This window comes from Tamandua tetradactyla, chromosome 2 (genome assembly GCF_023851605.1).
Source record: "Tamandua tetradactyla isolate mTamTet1 chromosome 2, mTamTet1.pri, whole genome shotgun sequence".
Lineage (NCBI taxonomy): Eukaryota > Metazoa > Chordata > Mammalia > Pilosa > Myrmecophagidae > Tamandua > Tamandua tetradactyla.
The window spans coordinates 134190513-134209337 of record NC_135328.1 but is presented as its reverse complement, the minus strand read 5'-3'; the positions used below and the strand labels follow the sequence as shown (position 1 = coordinate 134209337).

Genomic DNA, 18825 nt, shown 5'->3' with positions numbered 1-18825 from the left:
ACCCTATATCCCTGTTTTCTTCTTGAAATTGTTTCCAAAGCTCACTGTTCAAATCGAATTCCATTAAAATCTTCGATGAAAACTTCTTGGACCATCCTAGGAGATGATGATTTCTTGGTTATCATTATCTTTTCAGGTACTCTCAACATATATAGTATTTTTGTTCTATCTTTCACCTATATGCATTGCCCACTATATGGTAAGATCCTGGAGGTCAGAACAGTTTGTATGCAGTAGTAAAAAATGTTCTGCCAAAAAGTAGCATATAAGTAAAATAACATTCTTATAACAACTTAATATTTTCTTGATATCTCAAGGTCATAATTATGAACATCAATTATAGTGCTGTACTGTGGCAATGTCCACAGGGGCAAATGAGCTGGACATCCCATTGTGAAGCAATACTAAAAACCTTAGGAAAACCATTCCACTGAGAAGAAAAATTTAAAAAGTAGGAGGAAAGTTAGTTGATTTTTCAAAAGCTTGGAAAGTAGCTTTGACAAAAATGGAAATGCATGGCAAAAGGAGAGATCATCAAGGGGTAAATATATATATATATATATATATATATATATATATATATATATATATACACCCAAGGATAAGGTATATATATTATATATATACCCAAGGGCTTCTGGGGAATAAAGTAAAAAAAATTGTAGGAGACTTTAAAGGAAATAAAAATGCATCCCAATATGAATAGAATAAGAACACAGGGAAAATAAAATATGAAAATACAGATACATGGCACTAAAACAACAGAGCTAGTTACTTTTTTTTAACTTAGTATATAATAGTTATTATTATTTACAGTATAGGTGCCCTCAGAATTGGAGCCACAAGTAGAGAAATATTTAGGAGTGATTCTGGAAAAGTGGATGAATGTGTGAATGACTCCTCTCTGGATGATTTTGTATAGATTTCAAAATTTTTTCAAAACACGAAAAGGAAATCTCCAAATTGCCATACAAGAGTTTCAGATAACATATGAGGAAGTCCTCTAGTTTACTTTCTAACTGTGACATTCTATAATCCTTCAATGATGAGGATCCTTGCCTTATTCATTACTGAATCCTCAATGCTTTATCAATCCACCTGAAATTTGCATCACAGACTGGGTTGGGAAAGAGACATGGTCCCTGCTCTTGAGGAACCCAAAGACTTATGGAGGGGACAAGACACAGAAAGAAATAATAATACAACACAAGCTCTAACACTGGAAAGAAATAATAATACAATGCAAGCTGTAATACTGGATGCCATGCTAGCAGGCATCTGCACACACATGTACTCCCACAACTGCAGAGTTTAGGCTTAGAGAAATCAACAAATCCTTCACACCAGAGCAAATGCTTGGACTGTGCTGTGAAAAAAAATGAATAAATGACTACATGGGGACAAAGGAATCTTCCCATAGCTACAGAGAACACCGCAACATTTGCATGCAAACTTCACTGTGAATGCATGCAAAATATAGTGGCCTGATGTGTTTTCCCAAATGATATATTCTCAGGGTTAAGTGTATAAAAATTGTTTACAACTAAGCCCCTATCCTTCAGCCAAATGTTCTGTTTTAAAACAATTTGCCTTGACACATGTGGATCATAACCTTGATTTCACTAAGCAACTCTGGTTTCTATCTTGAAAAACAAATCAACATCATTCTACAGAATTTATTTGCTGGAGGAAAACCTCTCTAATTTCCAAGCCCTCCTATTGAGCTACCTGATTTGTTGTTGTTGACTATGACCACCTATCCAACAAAATCTCTGATCTGTGTTAGAATCTACAGAGCTTCTGCCTTGAAAAACCTTCCTTCATGCTTTTACTGTTCAATAAAGAAAGCATTTTATCCTAAAAATGTGCTGTCCCAAGCACCTGGGTAAAAAATGTTAAATCTATTTTGGTAATGGTTCAGAGGCATTACTCCCAATAGACCATACAATCTCTAAGGGACAGGGACACTTGCTTTTCTTCAATTCACTTAAAGTAAAAACTAAACAGCAATATTTCCAGAAGCAGTTGTGGGTCCCTGGAATTCTAACACAGGACAGTCATTCTGAAGAATGCATAAGATTCTCATTTCACACATGGGGTCTCTTGGATTATAGCTTGCTGTTTTCTGGGACACATTTGTTAGATGGCACCAGGGATGGAATTGAGCAGCTATTGATGGCATGACTGGAATTTTCCCAGTTTTGTCAATAGCTGGAGAAGTAAGCTCTGCTGCAGGTGGAACCAAATCAATGTGGAAGCTCTGGGTTTTAAACCAGACTGACAAGAATGATAGAGCAATTTATTATATATCCTGGTGGCTTTTCAGAAAGTCCTGGGCTCCAATGACTTATTTTAGAGTCTTTTGTACAATTAGTTTGCAGGCAATATAATTTTCTCACTTACTGCTTAATAGAATCTTGCAGCTAGCTGGTGGATAGAATAACAGGGTGCATGTAAAACTCCAGCGTGCATTGCCAGTGGATAATTTGTGTATTCCTTTCAGTCACTTAATGGACTTTCACAGTTTGACAGTGAAAGGGCTGAATGATGTAAATTAGCATGACATCTTAAAATAAAAATATATATCAAATCTTTACTCCTGATTCACATCACTCCCACACAGTAATGACGCATTTGGATTTCTGTAGTTTCCTGAGAGTTGCCCTTTCTTTCATATATACAGACATCATGATTGTAAAGTCAATTTGAAAGCATCTGTATATTTCCCCCAATTGTTTTAATTTTATTAACCAAACCAAATGGTTTGAGATGACCCTCAGGGCATTCTGACTGGGATTTATCCAATTGTTTTTCAACACTAAGTGATTTAAAAATAATGGGATTTGCCTCAGTATACAATTACAGAGCATTAAAAACAAGCAGGCAATAATCTGTAGTATTTTTGTTTTTAATGTCTTCAAACATAAAAAAAGAAAGAAAGAAAGAAAACCCTTTCTGATCAGCATTTTGTCGTCTCCATTGTTTAACAGTAAGGGTCTTTCCATTTTTACAGAGATACAACCTCCCTTTCTTTCTTTTTCTTTATTTTTAACATAGTCCTTTATTTCTTCCTACTCTCTGTACATTCCACCTGAAATAGAAAACAATAGCATCTATACTGGGGATAATATAATAATGTATTATACGCAAAAAAAAATCATAATGGTCTCGATACACAAATCAGTTAAGAGGAAGCTTTTTTTTTCAAAGAATACATCCAAAGTTAGACTTCAAAAAAGTTACCTACAGAAACTATACCTGTCCCTGCAAAACTGCTCCAAGAATTTTTTGATGCTTCCTTTAGAACTGTCACAAGAGTCACTTTATAATCTATAAAATGGGGAGTGGTGGTGATGGTGGTGTCATATCATACTTTATTTTCACCCAAAAGAATTTGATTTTCCTCTTCATCACAAGATTTGATGTCAAATTATTTTTTTCTTATATAATTTAGTTTATTTACTTGATACTTTAAAATAGTATATTGCTTTACTGGGAATTGATATTCTCTTATATTAGTATTTCTTTTATATAAAATATTTCAGTTTTCTTCCCAAACTTCATTTCACAGCTCCTTCCCCATGCACTATGTTTTTTAATTAGAGAAGTTGTGGATTTTATAGAACAAACATGCATAAAATACAGGATGCCAAATTATTTTTGTCCACTCCTAAATTAATTTTAAACCTACCTTCAAAGGTCAAAGATTTGCTATCATTAAAAATAAGATTGTGTTTCCTTGTTGTATTGCAAGGAAAATGTATTAGCAGAAAAAAATACTGGAAAATTGGGGAAATTAGTTAGACTTGATTTTTCTCACTATAAACAAAATGCTTCTTGCCTCAGTTCCCCCTCCAATTCATGAACAGTGTTATCCCTATCATTTTAATTCCACACATATATGCTGAACAGTAGGCACTGTGCATGTTCATCTCAAAGAAAAGGTGGGAAAAATTCATGTATGCTCATTCTATATCCATCCTTAGCATAGTGTCTCACATACGGTTCAGGACAGCATCTGAGGATGAATGAGTGAAGAGGGGAGAAGAGAGGGAGAAGGAAAATGGAGGGCCTAAGTTCAAATTTCAGCTTTGCCATTATTTTTAAATTATTAAATCAATATTATTAAATATTAATAATACTTAATAGTAAATATTATTAAATTCATAAATTTAAACTAGTTACTTTTAAAGCCCTGTATCCTAATGTCAATATGTAATAATCAAACAGCCTTAGAAAATTACAAGAATTGCATAAAATAAAGGTATTAAAACTATACAGAGTTTTGTTGTTCCTCCTTCAGAGAAGAAATGGTAGAAACATTTTGAGATTCCACTGATTATTTTATAGCTTGATTCTATAAGACCTATAGTCTGGGGTTTGGAATATTATAAAAAAAATATTCCTCAGATTTATGAAAGAGTGTGAAAATGAGTATGGTGCCACTCAGGAAAGAAAAAATTTTGCCTTGCCAACACCTCTAGAGAGGATATAGCTTTGTTTTACAGAAATCGAAGGGGAAAGGAAGAAGCTTAATAACTTAAAGACTTAGTCATTTTTTAAAGCACCAAATTGTCTAAGAACTGGATTCCCAAGATATCAACTGCATCTTCTTCTGAGCATTCCTATCACTACCCTGGAGCTCACAAACTGCCCATCCCTTGGTATAACCTGATTACACACAATCGAGGGTAAAGTGCTTGCAAAGCTCTTCAAAATCTCATGACCATGCTGATCTCTTGTCACAGTCCCAAGCCAATTTCTACCCTTAACCCAAACCCACTTCCTTTTCTGACACCCACATTGAATTACTGAAATTCCTAGAAAGCAGCAGTCTGTCTCCTGCCTGCCCTCTGCATATGCTTTCTCACTTCTTCAGTGTCTCCTAGACTGCACAGGACTAAGTTAGGAGTCTTTATAGGTGTAACTAGTTGATTTAAGTTTATATTTCAGGTGGGTCTTTCTCTCAGCACTTAAAATACTTTGCCACATGTGCCAATTTAATTGCCAATCTCCTGTCCCAACTCTAAATTCCTAGAAGGTAGGGATTTATTCCCCTCTGAATCCCCTGAGCCTGGCTGAGTGCCTAGTCAAGTGAAAAATGATGCACAGGAAGCACTTATTATTTGTCAATTTGATTTTTAGTGATCCTTTTCTACATTCCCCCATTTTAATATTTAGCCTCAAAGTATTCATCTAAAAGCATAAATAAAGACAATCAGAATAAAATCATAGCCATCCACCAAGAACATATGATTTGTCCTAAAGCAACATAAATTTGTAGCATATAATGCTTCAAAAAGACCCTAAATTCCATTCAGTCCAGCTCCCTCATTTTAAATAGAAGATCACTGAGGGCTGAATATAGAGTGACTGACCCGTGATGGCTCGACATCTTTACAATTACGATCTCTAGTTTGCTGCAGAAATGAAGCTGACTCTCCGATTCCCTGACATCCAGTCCAATGCTCATTAGATGCACCCATTAAAACTTGGCTATCATGATCTAATAATCTAAGATTAATAGTAAGCACTAAAACCCTCACTAGGTGCCAAGCACTCTCCTAAGGGCTTTACATAAATGAATCCTCATTTTGCAGAAGAGGGAGTTAAGGCAAAGAGAGAATATTTAATTTACACAGAATCAAACAGCTAACAAATGCCAGAGCCAAGATTTGAACACAGGCAGTCCGGCTTCAAAAGCTGTGCCCTAACTATGATGTGGTATTGCCACTCTAACTCTAATTTTTACAAGTAATCAATTGAATGTAGGTTAGAATAGAAACAAAAAGGAAAAACCCCATCTTCTGAAAGGGGGTGTGTGCCTGACAACAGGAGCCAGGGAATGATAGAATAAGTGCAAATGCTGGCATTGTCTTTTGCTGTTGTCAGACTCATGATGCAGGGCAGCTGCAGGGTAGGATAAGGTTGCTTTTAGAGAATGGAATCTCTCAACATCTCAAAAAGAAATCCCTCAACTTGTCTCTGTACCACGGTGGTTGTTGGCCAGTTTAATTCCACAGAAACCAAACAGACCATGTCACCAAAGCAACAGGTGTCAGGTTGAACAAAATGCATTTTAATGATCCCAAAATAATACTATTGTTCATGATAGAAAAGAAAACAAACAGAAAAGAATAAGTGATCTGTAATCAAAAGGGCATTTTCTAAAAATGTGTTAAATGGGAATAATAAGCATAAAGTTAAAAACACTTATTGATGAAAATGATAGGGAATATAAATATTTCTCATCTGATGGATGTAACATTCAATGGTTTTCAGCTTCAATATGATTATATCCTCTGGGAAAAGGCAATGGTTCTACTGCAGTGTGGAGAACACACTACGTGAAGCACACAGCCTCTTCATCTAGGTGTTTAAGCTTCTCTAGCACAGAGATTGTGTAGCAGCAGTGACAAAGGTGACCTCACCCACAAGGTGAACGTGCCACAGGAGAGACATTTTTACCTGTGCTAAATAAAACCCCCAAACTCACTATGCTCAGTATCCAATATCAGTTTTTACAAGTTCTTTCTCTACACACAAATTTTAAACAATTAAGTTTATATCAGTCTGCTCCACTCTCTTTGAAAACATACAATTAAAAATAAAGTTTGCTAACACCATATTTTTGATGAAAGAAAGAAATGTTAATGAACTTTAACTCACTCTCTCCCTCTGAACAGAACAAATTTCAACATGCACAGTTCCTGATGAGTGTCACAGGCTGGGACAGTAACTCCACATGACAAGTGTGGAGGCTTCTGAACAATACCCGATGTGATAAATGCAGCTGACTCTTAAACAGGGATTTGACTTCATACCAGTATTGAGATTTTCCTTGTACTCTGAACAAGGGAAAGCAGGCGTGTCCTCTCCTAACATTGTCCACAGTTGCTTCTGATCTTGAATGCTATCAACGTACCCAGGACAGTGTCAGAAACAGGTACTGGTATTAGATTCATCTTTCAAGATCAAGTTCATGTATTTAAGAAGTATCCCCATCCTCCAAAGTTAGTGTGCTTTGGGAGAAGTTCTGATTGACACAAGTGATCTGTATGTAAACTGTAGGAGGCAGTATAGCCTAGGAATAATGCGCTAACAGTGGGGCATCAGATCTGATTCAAATCTACCCCCCACTCTCACCCCCACTCCATCATTTTCTGGGAGACCTCAGGAAAATATAAATTTGGCATTACTTTCTTCAAGTATGAAATGGGGATGAGTGATATAATTTCTACTTCATGAGGCTGATGTGAGAATTAAATTAGATTATACATTTAACACATTCAGCTGAGCGCCTAGGATAGAATAAATGTTGATTATTAACAATAATTATGGTATTGTAATAATACTTAGGGAACGGATTTGGAAATCAAGAGAAAAAGCTAGGAGAGATTCAAGATGTGTCAGTGTGCTGGTTCTCAGCACAGGAGAAAGGAAATGTTAGGCAGAGAATTTCTTTTGATCTTGTTCTGGTAGGCAAGGTGGCAGAGACCTGATGCCCAAGCCAAAGGCATGCTGTGAGAAGCAGAAGCAAAGAACCAATCAAGTAAACCCTGCACATGAACCTACTCAACATGGTGGAACTGTAAAAAGGAATTTTTATAAAGCTTAACAGTAGCTAATTTTTCCTGCTTAATTTAGCTATTTACATATATTTTAGCTTCCGAACAACAGAAATATCCAGCAAAAACATTTGTGTCATTTTATATTCACTGCTATACATTTGGTGTGAGTTGTAAAGAAAAGAGTTATGGGCCCCATCAGGCTGAAGATAAACAATCCTGGCACCAAGATTACTTGTTGTAAAACTGTTAAGAAATGCTTGTTGTAAAACTGTTCGTTATCTGCTTTTTTTGCAAAACAGCACCTGTGACCCATGCTCAACCCCCACCCCCCTCATCTTACCCCTTAAAAACTTTTGCAGACTCAGGCTCGGGGCTCTCTGTTCCTGCGTGTTCAGTGAGCCCCATGCATGTGTGGTAAATAAACCCCTTGCGTGTTGCATGAGAGAACGTCTCTTGGAGTCCTCCTTTGCATGGCAAAATTCTCAAATTCTTACAGAACATTCACAAAAGGGAACATTCTCAAGGTTCAGAAAAATGGGACAAGGCTATTGGCTGGAAGGCATAAAACAGGAAAGCCCAGAGGAGAAAAATGAAAGCTCTTAACATGTACAGTCTCTGTCTGAAGTGTTTTCTCTCAGAAATAAAAACTGTGCACCTGAACTCTCTCCTAGGATAGGGGTTGCAAAAAAGCATCTGGCATTGCCTCATGGAGGTAGAGTGAGAAAGGGAAGTTTAGCTGAAAATTTAGCAGTGTCCTGCTAAGTGAGGGGCTCCTAGTTTGATAGCTGTCAAGGGGTGGGGGAAGGGTAGAGACTCATCCTTGTCAGATATTTAACTCTTACTCTTTCACATACGGCATGCGTTGGCAAACTTTTTCTTAAGGGGCAAAAAGCAAATATGTTCAACTTTGCAGGTCATTCAGTCATTGTCAAAACTCCTCAACTGTAGTCCTGGCACACAAGCAGCCACAGACAACACAGTCTGAAGAAGCTGGGGACAGTGAATGTGTTAAAAAAAAAAGCAGTGGAAGTGAATGTGTTAAAAAAAAAAAGCAGTGATGTACTCTGGGAGTAGTGAAAATGCTGTGGAAGCAAAAGGGGGGAAACAGTGCTGTTGAGGATGAAATATTGAGCTAGATTAATACTCTTTGAAGATTCTTGTGCTTGACCCTGATTTTCCACAAACTGAAACTATGTAAACAGTATACACTAAAAAAATGGATGTCAAAATGGATATTTGGGATAGGCTTTCAGATTCATTCTAAATGTGCATTCTGATTTTAAGCCCTAAATTCTAAATTAATCAAGATTTCCTTGTACTTAGTACTTTTGTTCTCTTTCTAATATTTTTAGGAATAAGTTTTAAAAGTGTATAGGATAGTTATTTTTTCTTTAAAGATATGGATTCATCCACATAACTACAGCTTATTTTTCCCCTCCTAAAACAAATCATGATTTTAAAACAAGAATGAATTCCAGGAAGCCCTCTACTATGGTCACAAAGTTTTTGAAGGTGGACAATCATCCTCAAATCAAAACAGGAGAGAGGAAATTAGGCTCTGTCCTCCTGAACCAAAAAGAATGATTCTGGGAAGAGATATCAGTGGTTGTCAAGGTACATTTTTAGGAGCACTTTAAGACTAATAACCAAAAATTGATTGGAGAAATGATTGTTGGTAGGTAAAATTCCAGGGAACTAAAGAAGCAACCTAATATGTACTGAAGAGTTGAATTCTCAAGCTTCATATTTAGGGGATTTCTGAAAATGAATGATGAAAAGGAGGCATTTTTAAGACTTAGTTCTGTCTCCTTTATAGAAACCTTTAATACCATCCAATCATAACTTTCAGAATATTCTTAATTACCCATTTTTAGTTTATTTTAAACAACTTACTGGAAATTTTGTCTGTGGATTAAAATGTCTCAAAAAATTTCAGTCTAAAATTATTCAAACCTTTAAAAGTTTTTAAATACTCAAGGCAGTGTAGTGAGGGGGTTAAGATCAGAGGTTCTCGCTTCAGATTGCCTGGATCCCCCATTGCTGTTAAAGTAATTACTTTTCTGTGCTCCAAATTCCACATTTATAAAATGGGGATGATAAAAATACTTATACCTACATCCCTGGAATCATGAAAAGATTTAATAAGAAAATTAATGTAGAAGACTTAGAACACTATGTAGCATATTGTAAAAGCTAATATATTAGTAATTATTCCTGGTATAAAAGCTGAAAACAACTACTTGCAGTGTTCACAGGTGTAATTATTTATGGATAAAGCTAAGGAGATAAAAGACTACAACTCCAAATTCCAGAACTGTCTCAAACCCCTGAAAAAAATGTTTAATACTTTTTCAACTATAAACTGATATTTATTCTCAACTACGATCATGAAAACCAAAAACACTATAATATTTATCCAAGTCCTTTTGTATGAGTGAACTCTAGAGATTAGGCCTTAACATTGCTGAAGTCCCATTATCAGCAACTTCAAAAGAAAGTTAATTAATGCACTCTGTGTACTTTGTAATATCTAAGACATTATCTAAGTTTATCAAATAATATATCAGAAAAATGGATCATTGCCCTAGGATTTATTAATTAAATAAAAAAAATTCTGTCTCATGTCACACACTCCACCCTAGCATTCCACACAATCTACCTTACAGGCACCAAAAGATAAATTGTAACAAGATTTTTTTCCCTCAGAATATAGCAATTCATACTGAGACACTTACCCTTATAACTAATTAAAAAAAAAAAGGGACCCACATTCACATCAATAGTAACTTCAGACCACAGGACTCTCACTGCTGTTCTTTCTAACCTTTAAAGTAAACATTCTATGCTAGTGGATTTAGCCATAAACCATGTTGAGTTTACTGAAGGAATGGACTTCATCATATAATACCTTTCACATATGTTTAAAAATGCATTTAAAATATATAAGCAAAATGCATCATTCCTGCTACTTCATATTCAAGAATTTAATATGGTGATCTGTATAAGGGGATCTATTCTAAAAAGGTAATTTATAGCTTGTTTCTCCAAATGAAATAGCCTTATTTGTCATGAGTTGATTCTAGGCTAAGAGACACCAGGAAAGAATGAAAGAAAGCTATTAGAATGTTAAGAGGGGCACTGAAAAAGGATTGAGTGTTTATCTTGTAATCAAAGAACAACCTCCAGCCAGATCATCAAAACAATAGCCCTCAGATAGAACTGAGAGTAGGGTGACAAGTCCTCTGGGGCAAAGTGCAGTGCTCAGGCACAAAGAATCAGCCACACCCTACTTTCCAAGAACTCCCATCACATATACATAAATAAACCTTGCTAAACTAACGGGAAGGTAAAGGGCACATTTCTAGGAATTACTGGAATTGATCCAGAAGTCCCTCAAACTTCCTTCTCAACAGATACATGTGGGGAGGAGACTTGAGGTGGAGTGCTGGAAGAGTTTGCTTATTTGAATTCTAAGAAGTCAAGAGAATCCTTAGAGAAATGGCAATGCCAGGACTTCCTTTCCTGGAAAAATGACAGAATCAGGAAAGGTGACTTTGGGTAGCCTATGGGTCAGGGAATGGGATGTTGCTACACTGGAACCACAGAGGGCACCAGGACTTTGCCAGCTCCATCCACAATCAGCATCTGAGGAGCAGCTTTCCTTAGATATTACAACTCCAGGAGACATTGAGTTAGTTGAATGGGAGGAAATTTATTTTATTTTTTGAGTCCAGAGGGCTTTATTTAAGAAAAACTTAGTGAAAGACCTTGCTCAAACCAGAGAGAAAGGGAGATATATCCCAGCATCGCCCTTTCTTTCACTTCCCAATCTTATGTCCATATCTCACTTTGGCTCAACCGTGCTAGATACCATTTGGTGAAGTAATCTGTGAAAAGTAGTTTGCAGAGATTCCTGTGTATTGAACAGAGCAGAAGGGGAGGAACAATGAATGGATCTGAAAGCAAACAGGAGTTCAAGGCACAGTTATCCACAGTGGATGATGAAGGAGTTTTGTTGGTCCACTTAGCAGTGAACAAAAGATACCTCCTTAGTCAAAATCATTGCTTGCTGCTGCCCTGGTCAAGATAGATGCTTCAGCGTTCTGGCCTCCTGTAGAAAGCTTTGAAAAACAGTGAGAACTAGCAGAAACATCTTTCTCAGTGCTCTGGAAAATAAATGACTGCAATTGACAGGGTCAGCATTAAATCAAGAAAAAGGCTACTTAAAAGCATTAGGATCTCCTGGCACCCAGGCTGGCCCTTTTCCTACCCCTCACTGGTGGGCACAGAGCCAGCTGGGGTTCCCAGTATGGATCCCAAAGTTCCAGTTCCAGAGAGAGCAGGGTAACCATCGAGCACATATGGGGGACACATAGGTGTGGCGTAGTCTGTCTGGTGGTGGCCAAGGGACTGAATGTTCCAGAATTTGCCCAGGTGGGGAATCCAGCTCACAGGGCTTTCCTACAGAATGTGATGGAAAAGGAATCAAATGGATACATGAGGCAAGAAATTGTCGGCTGTAGGACATATGCTGTAGTAACCTGGACCAAAAGTAAACTGTTACCTAAGGAAGAGGGGACATTTGGAACCATGTAAATGGAGAGCTTGAGAGCCACATACATATACTCAAGGCTAGAGGCATGATCAGAAAGGACCAGGGAAGACCCCTATGCTTTGGCCTGGAGCTAGATGCTAAACTCACCCTATAGATAATCTCAGAAAGACAACACTCCCACAGGTCATTCTGCAAGGACTTGGAAAGGCATTTTCTAATTTCCCCCCTGCTTTTCTGTCCTTATTTTTTGTTCATGTCTGGCATTGATGGAAATATCTGTTTATAACACTAGCCAGACATAAGCCTAAGGAACAGATGGCTCAGAGTCTAAGTTCCAGAGATAACACATTAAAATATAAAAATGACCAGGTTTCAATAAAAGATTATAAGCCATACAAAGAAACAGAAGCAATAGCCCAGGCAAAGGAGAAGATTAAAGTATTAAAAACCATCATTGAAGAGATCAGACTGGGGACATTCCAAATAAAGACTTTTTTAAAGTTGTTCTTCAATATACTCAAGGAGCTAAAGGAAAATATGGAAAAAGGACTAAAGGAAATCAGGAAAATGTTAGATGAACACAGACAGAATATCAATAAAGAGATGGAAATTATGGGAAGGAACCAAACAGAGCTGAAGTCCACAGTAAGAGAAATTAAAATTTTCTGAATACAGGGTAAAGGATGATCTGGTCCACATTTTAAAACTTCAACTTCTGTATGAGTCCCAAGGCAGAGATGTTTATCAGTTGCAAATTTATATTTTGGGTAGCACATTATGTAATTCACTTGTATGGTCAGTTTATCTGAACACCATAATTACATGGAATCTTGAATAAGGCATGAGATTTTGTTGGTTTATCCAGGTTAGTGTGATGCCCTGATATATCCCAGAATAATTTGGGCAGAGAATTAAAAAATATTTGCAAAGTTTCATTGGGGGACTGGGGAGAAAGGAAAAAATATTAAATTTACCCATCTTGGGAATTCCTGATATTTTTCACAAGCAGTGGGGACAACCAATTTAATAGTCTAAGCCTTGTTTGCTCCTATGAAACTTATGCCTTCAAAGGTTAGGCTAAGCCCACCAATAACTATGCATAAGAGTCTCCCTCAGAGAAACTCTTTTGTTGCTCAGATGTGGCCTCTCTCTCTAAGCTAACTCAGCAAGTGAATGCACTGCCCTCCCTACTACATAGGACATGACTCCCATGGGAATAAATCTCCCTGGCAATGTGGGACAGGACTCCTGGGATGAACCAGTTCCTGGTATCATAGGATTGAGAAAGCCTTCTTGAACTAAATGGAAAAGGGAGAAATGAGACAAAGTTTCAGTGGCTGAGAGTTTTCAGAGTTGAGAGGTTATCCTAGAGGTTATTCTTATGTACTATGTAGATCTCCCTTTTCATACTATGGTGTATTGGAGTGGCTGGAGGGAAGTACCTGAAACTGCTGAACTTTAATCCAGTAGCTTTGATTCTTGAAGATGATTGTATAACCTTTACAATGTGACCATGTGATTGTAAAAACTTTGTGTCTGATGCTCCTTTTATCCTGAGTTTGGACACATGAGTAAACAAATAAGGTCACAAAATAAATAAAAATAGGAGTAAAACAATTGGGTAGATTGAAATACTAGTGGCTAATGAGAGGGAAGGGAAAGAGGTATGGAATGTATAAAAAAAGAAAGTTTTTTCTTTTTATTTCATTTTCTGGAGTGATGTAAATGTTCTGAAAATGATCATGGAGATGAATACACAGCTATGTCATATGTATTAATGTGATGATATTGTGAGCCACTAATTGTATCTTATGGATGGACTATATACGTGTGTGAAGATTTCTCAAAAATAAAACAAAACAAAAAGGATCAAACTGCAGAAAACCAAAGATAGAGAGAGAACTCTGAAAGCAACAGGAGAGAAGCAATGTGTCACATACAAGGCAGGTTCAATAGTATTAATTGCTGACTTCCCATCTAAAATCCCAGAGGCAAGAAGGCAGAGGGAAGACGTATTTAAAGGGCTGAAAGCATAATCTGCCAGAAGAATTCTATACCTAATAAAACTGTCTTTCTAAATAAGGGAGAGATTAAGACATTTCCAGATAAACAAAGTTAAGGGACTTCATCAAACAGATGGCTCTACAAGAAAAACTAAAATCTTAGGCAGATTGCAAGAAAGGATTAGAAAACTGACTAAAGACATGTGAAGAAATAAATATCTCTTTCAAAAATAATTATGTGGGTAAATATAAATACCAGTATTAATTGTATTTTGATTCATAACTCCACTTTTTACTTTCTGTGGGATCTAAAAGATACATGCATAAAATATAATGATGAATTAATGGTTCTAGACTCAGTGTATAAATATGTAATTTTTAACAAATTATATATGTAATTTATAATAAATTATATGTAATTTGTAACAAATTATATAAATATGTATTAAAATATTTATATAGATATTATATAAAGGTGGGGGATGGAGGAGTATAAGAACATAGATTATGCATGCCATTGAAGGTAACTCAAATATTGAAATAATGAAGTTGTTATAGCTTTAGAATGTTAAATTTAAGCCCCAAGGTAACCACAGAGAAAACATCATAAAATATGCAAACTCATACAGACAAAGTAGAGTACAGTTTTCCAGGTATGGTGGGTAGGGACAACAAGGAGTTAATTCAAAACAAGAGTATAGTTTCTTTTTGGGGTGAAGGGAAATTTCTAGTAATGGATGATGGTGAGGATACTGCAAAACTGTTAATATGATTAATCCCACTAAATGCTATGCTTGAGAGAGGTTGGGATAGGAAAAATTTATGTTTTATTTATTTCCACAATTAATTAAAAAAAAAAGAAAGATAAACTAAAGAGACAATGACAATTCCCTGCAATACATAATACTGGGTAGGATCTAAAGATAGAGGAGAAAAGGCTCAAAGGGACATTATTGGGACATCAGAAAAAAATTGGAACATAGAATATAAGATTTCTATCAATGGTAAATTTCTTGAACCTGATAATTGTACTCAGGGTGATTATGTGTGTGAATATCCTCATTCACAGGACATGTACATGGAAGTATTATGTGGTCAAGGATTATGATGCATGCAAAATGCTCTCAAATGTTCAGAAAATGAGTAGATAGAAAGATCTATGATAAAGCAAAGGTGGCAAAATGTTAAAACTGGTGGATCTGGCCATCAGTGTAGTGGGAGTATGCTCAAGTTTTCTGTATGGTGTTTGTATTATTTTTGCAAGGTTGCATAAGTTTGACATATTTTCAAAATAAAAAAGTGAAAAAAAAAGAAAGAACAAATGAAAGCATAGGGTCTAATTATGTATGCATATGAAGATCTTAATTTTATTGATTCTATAATGTAGGTCATGCCAGGGTAGAATCACTGGAGTGCATACATCCTATATTACAAATATATTAGAAGTTCAGTTATATTGAGATAATAGAATGAAGCTTAAAAATATTAAAATGCTTGTCCACTCTTTAATTGTGTGCTTTTCTGAATTAGTGATAACTTCACCAGAAAAGTCTTAACAAAAAGTAATAAAAACTACAACTTCTTCCCAACCACTGTGAAACAATACTAGTGATAGAGAGAAGGTCACCCATATTGCAACTACAGTGCTAGGAAAGTGAACTTTGCCTAGTTTGAGAGTGAACTCCAGTTGGATCTTTCAGCAAGGCATTAAAAGTGTCATGGAAAATTCATTTCCTCCCTAAATGCCACAGGCATATGCTCCTTACATGGGATAGTTTCTTATCCATGGAATATAAAATAACTAGAAAATAAACACTAGGAATCAAAAGTTAAAATGATATGCTGAAAATTCATAGAGACTAAAAGTAGGTTATGGGTTGGGGGGAGGGAGGAGAAGTGGGAGATTGGGAAATTAATGCTTAGTGCGTACAGAGTGTCTGTCTGGGTGATGGAGATGTTTTGGTAACGGATGGTAGTGATGGTAGTAGCACAATGTGAAGGTAATTAATGCCAGTGAATTGTATGCTTGAAGGTGGCTAAAAAGGAAATGCTATGCTGTATATATTTACCACAATTTTTTTTAAAGACATACTAATTTTAGATAATTCTTGCAGTACAGTAACATAATACTGTGGGTTTAATAAATATGTAAATGTACCAGAAATTCACAAATTTGAATTTCTATCATCTGAAGAACAACAACTTAGTGAGGATCATTAAATTTTCATCTATTTTATTTTCTTTCATAAAAGATAAACCACGCACTGCCCCCTATGTGGGGCATTACTCCCAGAAGTATAAATCTCTTAGCAACATGAGACATGACTCCCAGGAATGAGCCTGGACCAGGCATTGTGGGATTGAGAATGACTTCTTGACCAAAAAAAGGAGAAAAGATATGAAACAAAATAAATGTTTCAGTGGCTAAGACATTTCAAATGGAGTTGAGAGGTCATTTTCAAGGTGACACTTAAGCATGCCTTAGCCAGATATTTCAAGCTACCACAGTATGCTATACCCCAACCAACAGTATTCCAGAAAACCCTAGGGAATGCCCTGAGCACTTTCTATGTCTCCATCAAGATTTTTCTTAGTAGTTTATTTTTTCAGAAACCTAAGGCCTCCAGATGGATCCTAGGCCTGATAAGTCCTGAAACTCAGAGGCACCAGTTCTCCAAGAACTTCAACGAGCTTCATTCCTCTTCCCTATAAGCTCAACACCCCTTTCCAGAATGAAGAACTTAAAATGGGCATTGTTCAGATACCCTTGAAGACTGGAAGATCAAATGAGAGGAAGCAGGTGTAACTGAGAATTAAGATTTAACAAATGACTGTGAATACTGACTCATTATATAGATATTTCTTTTTAGTGCCTAGTGTTTTAGAATAGCTGGAAGGAAATACCTGAAGTTGTTGAACTGTAATCCAGTAGCTCTGACCTTTGATAATGATTGAATAACTGTATTGAAAAAGAAAAAAAGTCAGTTGCCCATGTTTGCATGGCTCTACTTCTGGATGCTTTATTCTGTTCCTCTGATATATACATATCTACCTCTGTCAATATGCACTGTCTTAGTTAACCTACCTCTACTGTAAGTCTTAAAATTGGGTAAGGGATATGGGATGTTTGGGATTTTCTAATTTCTTTCCTGGAGTGATGCAAATGTTCTAAAAATGATCATGGTGATGAATACCCAACAATGTGATGATATTGCAAATCATTGATTGTATTCTTTGGATGGATTGTATGTGTATGAATATAACTTCATAAGATTAAATTTTTAAAAAGTACAAAATGGAATTACATGCTGAAAATTAAAAAAAAGATCAGCCATGTAATTTAATATCCAAAAATAATCCTTCTGATTTTGTAACTCTAAGATTCAACTTTTTATCAGTCAGTCTAAATGTTATTTTACCTTAATTTATATTGATTCTATTTCTAATCAGCTAGCTAAAATATATGTGTGTTTGTGTGTGTATATATACATGTATGTATGTTACAGCGCTCACTGATAATATTTCAAACAGGCTTAAAATAGACAAACAGTGTAAAAAACTGGAAATTTCTGCCCCTGAAAAAGTAAAAATATTCTGAAAATAGTGATAATGGGTTGAAAAATTCATCATGAGGGAGAACTTGGTTTCAGTTTAAACAAATAAAATGTATGTGCAACTGACTAGAAAGGCCCTCTGGAGTAAAAATCTTGGTAATCAACATTGCCTACAAGGAAGATAATGAAATTGTGTTTCAGTCTAACAGTTGCCCAAACTGTGGCCAAGAGGTTTGTACAGACCAAGACCTGTTTTTGTACAAACCAAGCTCAAAATGATTCTCAAATGTTTAAACAGTTGAATTATAAAAGAAGACAAAGACCCGTATGTGACAGAAACTGTACATAGCCTAGATGTGCACAGAAGCTAGAGATAGGGGAAAGGCCACCCAATGAGGTTTAACCTAAATGCAAGGGAACGGATAGAAGTGATGGTAACTGATGAGTGGGGTTATACATAACATTGCCATATTGAAGGTGAATATGATTGAAAGGGGATGTATAGTGCCATGTATCCCACTGATTACATCTACAATTTTAAAAAGTTCTCACATGAACTATTTCAAGGTTTGATAGTGGACAAAGAGTCAATAGTAGAGGACTATGGGGGAAAACTAAAACTATGGCCAATAGTTAACAGGGAGACATCAGCAGTACCATAGCCCTACTAAGGGCAACTAATTGGGGGAGCTGGACAAGTGATAAGGGGTAGTTTACTTTTTTTTTTTTTTGCATGGGCTGGCATCATGAATCAAAGCCAGGTCTCTGGCATGGCAGGCGAGAACTCTGCCTGCTGAGCCACAACGACCCACCTGATAAGGGGTAGTTTTGATTTAATATTTGGTGACACTGTGTTTGTCAGTACTTTGTTGGTATGGATCAATGAAAGTTGTCTAAAACTGAGAGTGCTGCTGATTGTACAATCAAGTGAGAATATTGTAAGACATGGTTTGTTTATTTTGGACTTGTCCATGATGCCCACTAGACGGAGGGAGCTGAAGGGTACAATGACTGAGAAGCAGAATCGTGACCTGGGATACATTCATATGATGGAATATAGTGTGGATACATTTAGATAATGTAATATGGTGTGGTAACAAAAAGGAAGGACATTGAGAGGCATGCAACCAACTGAATAAACC

General features: G+C 36.2%; 1 protein-coding gene across 1 annotated transcript in view; it reads left to right on the top strand.

Annotated features, from left to right (window-relative positions):
- The window catches only part of LOC143673947 (uncharacterized), a 405211-nt gene that overhangs the window by 296108 nt on the left and 90278 nt on the right, over nucleotides 1-18825 (top strand). The window lies entirely within an intron of this gene.